Source organism: Penaeus vannamei, chromosome 35 (assembly GCF_042767895.1).
Source record: "Penaeus vannamei isolate JL-2024 chromosome 35, ASM4276789v1, whole genome shotgun sequence".
Lineage (NCBI taxonomy): Eukaryota > Metazoa > Arthropoda > Malacostraca > Decapoda > Penaeidae > Penaeus > Penaeus vannamei.
In genome coordinates this window covers 11,159,801-11,167,300 of record NC_091583.1, presented here as the reverse complement: position 1 = coordinate 11,167,300, position 7,500 = coordinate 11,159,801, and the positions used below count along the sequence as shown (strand labels likewise).

The 7,500-nt window shown below is 43.6% G+C and overlaps 1 protein-coding gene across 7 annotated transcripts in view; it reads left to right on the top strand.

The window, feature by feature from the left end:
* LOC113800261 (uncharacterized) overlaps positions 1-7,500 on the top strand; it is a 170,899-nt gene that overhangs the window by 138,493 nt on the left and 24,906 nt on the right. The gene's annotated exons all lie outside the window — the stretch shown is intronic.

The following is a 7,500-nucleotide window of genomic DNA, read 5'->3' as shown; positions in this document are numbered from 1 at the left end:
GGAGAAGGCGGGAGGAAGGAAGGGGGAAGGGAGGAGGAAGGGAGGAGGAAGGGAGGAGGAAGGGGGAGACGGGAGCAAAGCGGAAAGAAGAGAAGAGGGAGAAGGCGAGAGGAAGGAAGGGGGAAGGGAGGAGGAGGGGAGTAGGAAGGAAGGAGGAAGGGGGAGACGGGAGCAAAGCGGAAAGAAGAGAAGGGGGAGAAAGCGGGAGGAAGGAAGGGGGGATGGGAGGAGGAGGGGGCGAGGAAGGACGGGGGGAAGGGAGGAGGAGGGGGGAGGTTGCAAAGGGGAAGGAAGAGGAGGGAGAGAACGAAGTAAGTAAGAGGAAGTAAGGAGGAGAGAGAGGTGAAGGGGATAAACGCAAGGAAGGGGGAAGAAAGGGAGGAAGAGAAGAGGAGAGGAGGAAGAGAAGATGAAAAGAGGAAGAGACGAGGAAGAGGAAGAGAAAGGGGGAGTGTGGAAGAGGCAGAGGAAAAAAAGAGGAAAGGAGCAAAAGAGGAAAGAGGGAGAGGGCGTGAAAAGAAGAGCAGGGAGAGAATGCAGAGAAGGAAGAGGAGAAGGGGTGCGAATGGGGAGGGAGGTGGGGAAAGGGGAAGAAAAGGAGGAAGAGGGATGAGAGGAGGAAGAGAACAAAGTGGGGACGGAGGAAAGAAGAGGAAAAGGCAAAGGGAAAGGAGGTGGCGAGGGGAGTTGAAGGAAGAGGAAGAAGAAAAAGGAGCAAGAAAAGAGAGGAAAGGAACAAAGAGGAAGGAAGAGGTGAGGGGAGCTGAAGGAAGAGGAAGAAGAAGAAGGAGAGGATACTGGGGGGGGGGTAAGGGGGTTGGTCAAGAAAGAGGAAGAGGGGAAGAGGGGAGAGGAGTTGCTTTCGGTATTTTCTTGCCATTGTCATATCTCTTCCTTGCTTTAGTATTACCTGTTCTTTAATTTGTTTATTTGTACACTGATAAATGGTATCGAGTTATATTGCGCCAGGTTCCCCTGTTGAACTTGTCCTTGAATCCATCTAAAACACACACACGCACATACATCTACATCTATATGTATATATATATATATATGTATATATATATATATATATATATATATATATACATATATATATATATATATATATATATATATATATATATATATATATATATATATATATATATATATATATATGTGTGTGTGTGTGTGTGTGTGTGTGTGTGTGTGTGTGTGTGTGTGTGTGTGTGTGTGTGTGTGTGTGTGTGTGTGAGTGTGATATACAGACATATATCAAGATAAAAAAAACTTTATAAAAAATCTATATATGAATTTACTATTACCATCCCAAGGGGTGCACACTGTATCATATTCACTTCCTGAAATTTGCTCTGCCTCATGTACCGTTAGTACATCAATGCTATGAGGTTTCATTTGCCGCAAGTTCATCACGTGTTTCGCATTAACCCGATATATCATGTTTACCAAGGATGGCATTGCGCTCAGTCTATTGTCGGCGAATTGAATGCTATTTCGGGGTAATTTTCGAAAGAGTGCAGTTGTTATTATGCTTTTATGTGCCTTTGCCCATTCGTTCGCTCGCATGTGAATGGGTTCGGACATAACCGCAAATGGGCGAGGGGAATCGAAGGGGTTTTGAAGCTTTTGAATAACAGAAATAGTTCGAATGTTAGTGCATCATCTAATGAACATAATATTGTAAACAGACGTAAACAAGAAACAAACAGAACCGCGCGTATTTCTCTAATGAAAGGGATTCCAGAGTTGATTTTAAACAGTCTACTATTTCTCTCGGCCGCCCTGTTATCTGCTTCACGAGGCAAGGAATGTGCACGAGATGGGTCCTGCGCTGGGCGGTTTTAAGGCGACGATCTTCCCTCGACACATTATACGCTCGTGGTTGGTTGGCGGGAACTCCACGCGGCCGTTGGGTTGTTCCTCGGTGTTTTAAACAGCGGTCGTGCTTTTTTACGCCTAACATTGTTTTGGGTAATACTATGGAGATACAGTTAACATCTGCTGTTAATGTTGGTCTCCGCTGTTGGAAATTGTAGGGGTACTTGTGGTAGAAGGTTGGGAATTTCCTTTAGGCTTGTATCCCTTTCAGCGGGACATTTTTGCTGGTTGCAGTATTTTCAGTGATTTTTTTCTAGGGGGTGCAGGATCTTTAGTTTTTGTATTCTGAACAGAAATACACATATCTAAAACTGGTATCTGGTTTTAGAGTTATACTATCAATTCCATAGCAACATTAGAATGCTATTTCAGTGATTGTGTTGGCGCCACTATAACGCCGCTGATGATCTTTTAAACTCTGCCATTAGCGGCAATGGTCCATTAGTCATGAATCTCATTCGAAGACAGTTTTTTATGGGGACGAGCGGCGTTTCGGAGCCCCTACCTACCTCGAAACCGCTTTGCATTTCCATAGCTAATCTACTGGAAGGCTCTCGGCGCCCCGAAGGCCACCGCAGCCGGATAGCCAGCCAGCCCGACCGCAGCCGGATAGCCAGCCAGCCCGACCGCAGCCGGATAGCCAGCCAGCCCGACCGCAGCCAGATAGCCAGCCAGCCCGACCGCAGCCGGATAGCCAGCCAGCCCGACCGCAGTCCGCCCTTTCAAGCAGCACACCGTAACCGTAGCCTCGCCGAGTCGTAATTCAAGCATAAGCGAGACTCATAGCCTCGTGATCCCCGCATCAGATCGCATTAGTCGTGCCATTCCCGCGCGCGCCCGGAGAGGCATTGTCACATTATGAGGCCCGCCATAAACCGGCGCCCGTCGCGGCAGAACATTATCCGGAAATTACCGCACAACGACATGATCATTACCAGGAATTACATTACCCAAAACACCCCGAAGTAATCGCGGTTGCATCCCATCCTTAACCCAACTCGCGGCGGGCAAGCGACCGATAACTTTGCCGGAAGAGATCATCGTAACCACTCAGCCCTCTATTAGGAAACCGCGATGCGCCCTTAAAGGCTATTGCACGCCCGCGTCGCCGAGGAGCCGCGCTTGGGGGATCGCTCAATCCATCAGCGGGAGAGAAAAGAGGGAGAGGGAGAGGGGTGGGGGTGGGAGGGAGGAAGGGGCATCTATATACATATATATATATATATATATATATATATATATATATATATATATATGTGTGTGTGTGTGTGTGTGTGTGTGTGTGTGTGTGTGTGTGTGTGTGTGTGTGTGTGTATATATATATATATATATATATATATATATATATATATATATATATATATAGAGAGAGAGAGAGAGAGAGAGAGAGAGAGAGAGAGAGAGAGAGAGAGAGAGAGAGAGATTGATTGATATATAGACAGATATATAGATAGATAGATAGTAATAGATAGATAGATAGATAGATAGAGAGAGAGAAGGGGGGGTATATTGAAAATGATGGAAAATGAAATAAAAATGTAGATGGAAAGTGGATGATGAGTTCACTGCATTTTTTATTCTTTTTCTTTCCCATATTTCTTGTAGTCAATCTTTCACGTTTCCTCCTTATCCTTACCCCCTTCACCCTCTTTCTTATTTCTTATTTTATTTCTTTGCTACAACGATCTAGTCTTCAGCTTCTATTTATTAATTTTTCTTTCGAATTCTCCCTCTTCCTGTTTTCTTGTTTTTCTTTAACTAGGTTGATATAATTTTTTTTTTCTTTCTCGGTGTCGTCTTTTAACATTTTGTTTTGCAATGATCTAATCTCTAACAATTTATTTCTCTATTTAAGAACGATCAAAATTTCGACATTTTTTCTAGAATGATCTAAACTTCAATTATTTTCTATTGTAAAACGATCAAAATTTAAACTTTTTTTCCTAGAATGATCTAGCCTTTTTTCTATTTGTACTTTGGAACGATCAAAATTTAAACTTTTTATTCTAGAACGATCAAACTTTCAAAGTGCTTTTTTCTCTTTCTAGTTTAGAACGATCAAAATTTAAACTTTTTTTTTTTAGAGTGATCTAACCTTGAAGTTTTTCTTTCTATTTGTATTTTAGAACGATCAAAATTAACCTTTTTTTTTGGAATGATCTAACCTTCAAGTTTTCTTTTCTCTCTCCACTTTGGAACGATTGAGATTTCAACTTTTTCTAGAATGATCTAACCTTCAAGTCTATATTTCTGGAACAATCTAGCCTTCAATTGCTGCTTCTTAGTCGTTTCCTTCTTTTTTTGGAACAACCTAATCACTTCTTTTTTCTGGAACGGTCCAACCCTCAATTTCTTTTTGTTTTTGCGAGAAAAATCTAATATTCAATTTATTTTGCTTTTACTGGAACAATTTAATATTCAATTTCTTTTTTGATTTTCCGGGAAAGATCTAATATTCAAATTATTTTTGCTTTTGCGGGAAAGATCTAATATTTAACCTCCTTTTTGCTGGAAGGACCTGCGTTCAACTTCTTTCTAACCGTCATTATTTTCTTTCTAACTTCATCTTTTTTTTTGGAACACGTGATCTTTTTTTGCTGGTTTTCTCTCCTTTGCCTTTTGTCGCCTTCTTTTTCTTTCTTTCTTACCCTTCCTCCTCTTCTTCGTTTCTTGTCCTTTTTCTTTTTCTTTTTTTTTCCACCTCCTTCTCCTTCTTCTTCTCACCTCATTCCAAAAGCGATCCAACCCTTCAACTCCTGCTTCTTCTTCTATTCAAACAAACCCCTTCCTCCTCTTCTTCCCTTTCATCAACTCCTTCTCCTTCTTCTTCTTCCCTTTCATCAACTCCTTCTCCTCCTTCTTCTTCTTCTCCCCCCATTCAAAAAAAAAAAAAAAAAAAAAACGATCCAACCCCTCAACTCCTCCTTCTTTTTCCTTATATTTAAGAAAAAAAAAGAAAATCTAGGACGATCTGACCCCAACTTTGCGCCATCCGATGCCATCTCCCGCGCCTTCCCTTTACTCTCAATCAATCAGTATGCGGGAGGGAAAATTTTTGGCGGGCTTCGACGAGGGGGGGGGCAGGGGGGGAAGGGGGAAGGGAGGGAAGTGGGGGTCAGGGGGGGGTGGGGGAGGGTGTGGGTGGATGGGAAGGGGGGAAGGGGGGAGGGTGAGGATGGGTCAGGTTGGAAGGGTGAGGGTGGGTCGGGGGGGTGGGGGAGGCTGCCACAAGAGGGAGAGACTTGGCTGGAAAAGGTCCAAAGGCCGAAGGGGGAGGGGGGGGTGAGGTAGAAGGAGAGGGAGAGGAGGAGGAGTGGGGAGGAAAGGAGGGAGGGAAAGGAGTAGGAGGAAGGTGGAGAAGAGAGAAAAGAGGGGGAGGGAGGGGGTGAGAAGAGGAGGGGGAGATAGGAGGGTGGAGAGGAGGGAAGGAAGAGGGAGGAGGATTAGGAGGACGGAGGGAGAGAAAAGGAAGAGGAAGAGTAGAAGGAGGAAGAGGAGGGAGGAGAGGGAGAGGAATAAAGACAGGAGGAAAAAAGTGAAGGAGAGAGGAAAGGAGTGGACGGGCAAGCGGAAAGGAGAAAGAAAAAGGAAAAGTAAAAGGAAAAAAGAGAGGAGCAAGAGCAAGAGGAACGTGGAAGGGGAAGGGGAAGAGCAGAAGGAGGAGAAGGAGGAGGAGGAGGAGAAGAAGAAGAAGAAGAAGAAGAAGAAGAAGAAGAAGAAGAAGAAGAAGAAGAAGAAGAAGAAGAAGAAGAAGAAGAAGAAGGTGGTGGTGGTGGTGGTGACGAAACGGGACGGTGACAGGGGACGAGGGAAGGAAGGAAGGAAGGAGGGGATTAAAGAAAAGAAGAAATGGAAGAAGGGAGAAGAGGACTTGGAGAAACAGAAGGAGGGGTAAAACAAAAGAAAATAATAATGAAAGATACAAAAGGGTCTGAAAAAAGGCGAAGAATAGAAAAGAAAACGAAGAAAGTAAAGGCTAAAAGGAAAACAAACGAAGGTGGAAAAAGAAAGGAAATTTAGGAATAGAAACGAACAAGAAAACGAATCATGGAAAAAGCAGAATTGCGATAAAGGAGTGCATGATAGATAACAGGACATCCAGAAGACAAAGAGGGAGAAAGTCAATGTAGTTGAAGGTGAAATATCTGAAGATATAAAACCCAGAGAGGAAGAAGGAGAAGGAGGAGAAGGGGGAGGAGGAGGAGGAGGAGGGGGAGGAGGAGGAGGAGGAGGAGGAGGAGAAGGAGGAAGAGGAGGAGGAGGAGGAGGAGGAGGAGGAGGAGGAGGTGGAGAAGAAGAAGAAGAAGAAGAAGAAGAAGAAGAAGAAGAAGAAGAAGAAGAAGAAAGAGGAGGAGGAGGAGAAGGAGGAGGAGAGAAGAGGAGGAGAAGGAGGAGGAGGAGGAGGAGGAGGAGGAGGAGGAGGAGGAGGAGGAGGAGGAGGAGGAGGAGGAGAAGAAGAAGAAGAAGAAGAAGAAGAAGAAGAAGAAGAAGAAGAAGAAGAAAGAGGAGGAGGAGGAGGAGATGGAGGAGGAAGAGGAGGAGGAGAAGGAGGAGGAGGAGGAGGAGGAAGAGGAGGAGGAGATGGAGGAAGAGGAGGAGGAGGAGGAGGAGGAGGAGGAGGAGAGGGGGGAGAAGGGGAAAAAGGAGAAGGAGAAGGAGGAGGAGGAGGAGGAGGAGGAGGAGGAGGAGGAGGAAGAGGAAGAGGAAGAGGAGGAGGAGGAGAAAGAAGAGGAGAAGGAGGAGTAGAAGAAGAAGAAGAAGAAGAGGAATGATAATGATAGGAAGGAGAAGAAGAAGAAGAAAAAGAAGAAAATAGATTTTTAAAAGAAAAATTAAACAAACAATAGACACAAGAATAAAAATAGAGAATTGAAGTAAAAAACAACAACAATGGAAACATTAGAACCATAAATAAAGATCAGAACAAGGAAATGAAAATAAAAATAACACAAACCAAGAGCAAAAAAAAAAAAAACACAAAACAAAACAAAAACAAAAACAAAAACAAAAAATATATATAATAATAATACTGATAGTAAGCGTAATGATAATATTAACAGTAACATTCATACGAAATATATAAAGGAAAATAAATAAATCAGACGAGCGTGGCGAGAAACAGGCCTCGGCGAGCGCCTTATCAGAAGCGCCGCCCGATTTGCTTCTTTCTGCGCTGGCTGAGTGTTGCGCTGACGAGCCCTGATAGTCAGCTGCCTTGCATGCGCGTTATTCCGAGAGGTGCGTGTGCGTAATTGATGTAGTCGACACCTCTCCCGTTTCTTCTTTTCTCTCTCTCTCTCTCTCTCTTTTGTTTGTTTTGCTTCTCTGTTTCTGTGTCTGATTTTTGCTCGGTTGTTTTTTTTTGCCTCTTCTACGTTCTGTTGGTTTTTGTTCTTTTTGTTTTGTTTTTTCTACCTCCTCCTCTTCTTCATCATGTTTCCTCTTGTTCTTGTTCTTCTTCTCCTTGTCTTTTTCTTCCTCCTCCTCCTCTTCTTTATCATGTATCTTCTTGTTCTTCTTTTTCTTCTCCTTGTTTTTTTCCCTCTTTCTTCCTCCTCCTACTCATTCTACCCTTTTTCTTATTTTTTTTCGTTCCAGCTATTCTTCTTCATCGTATCT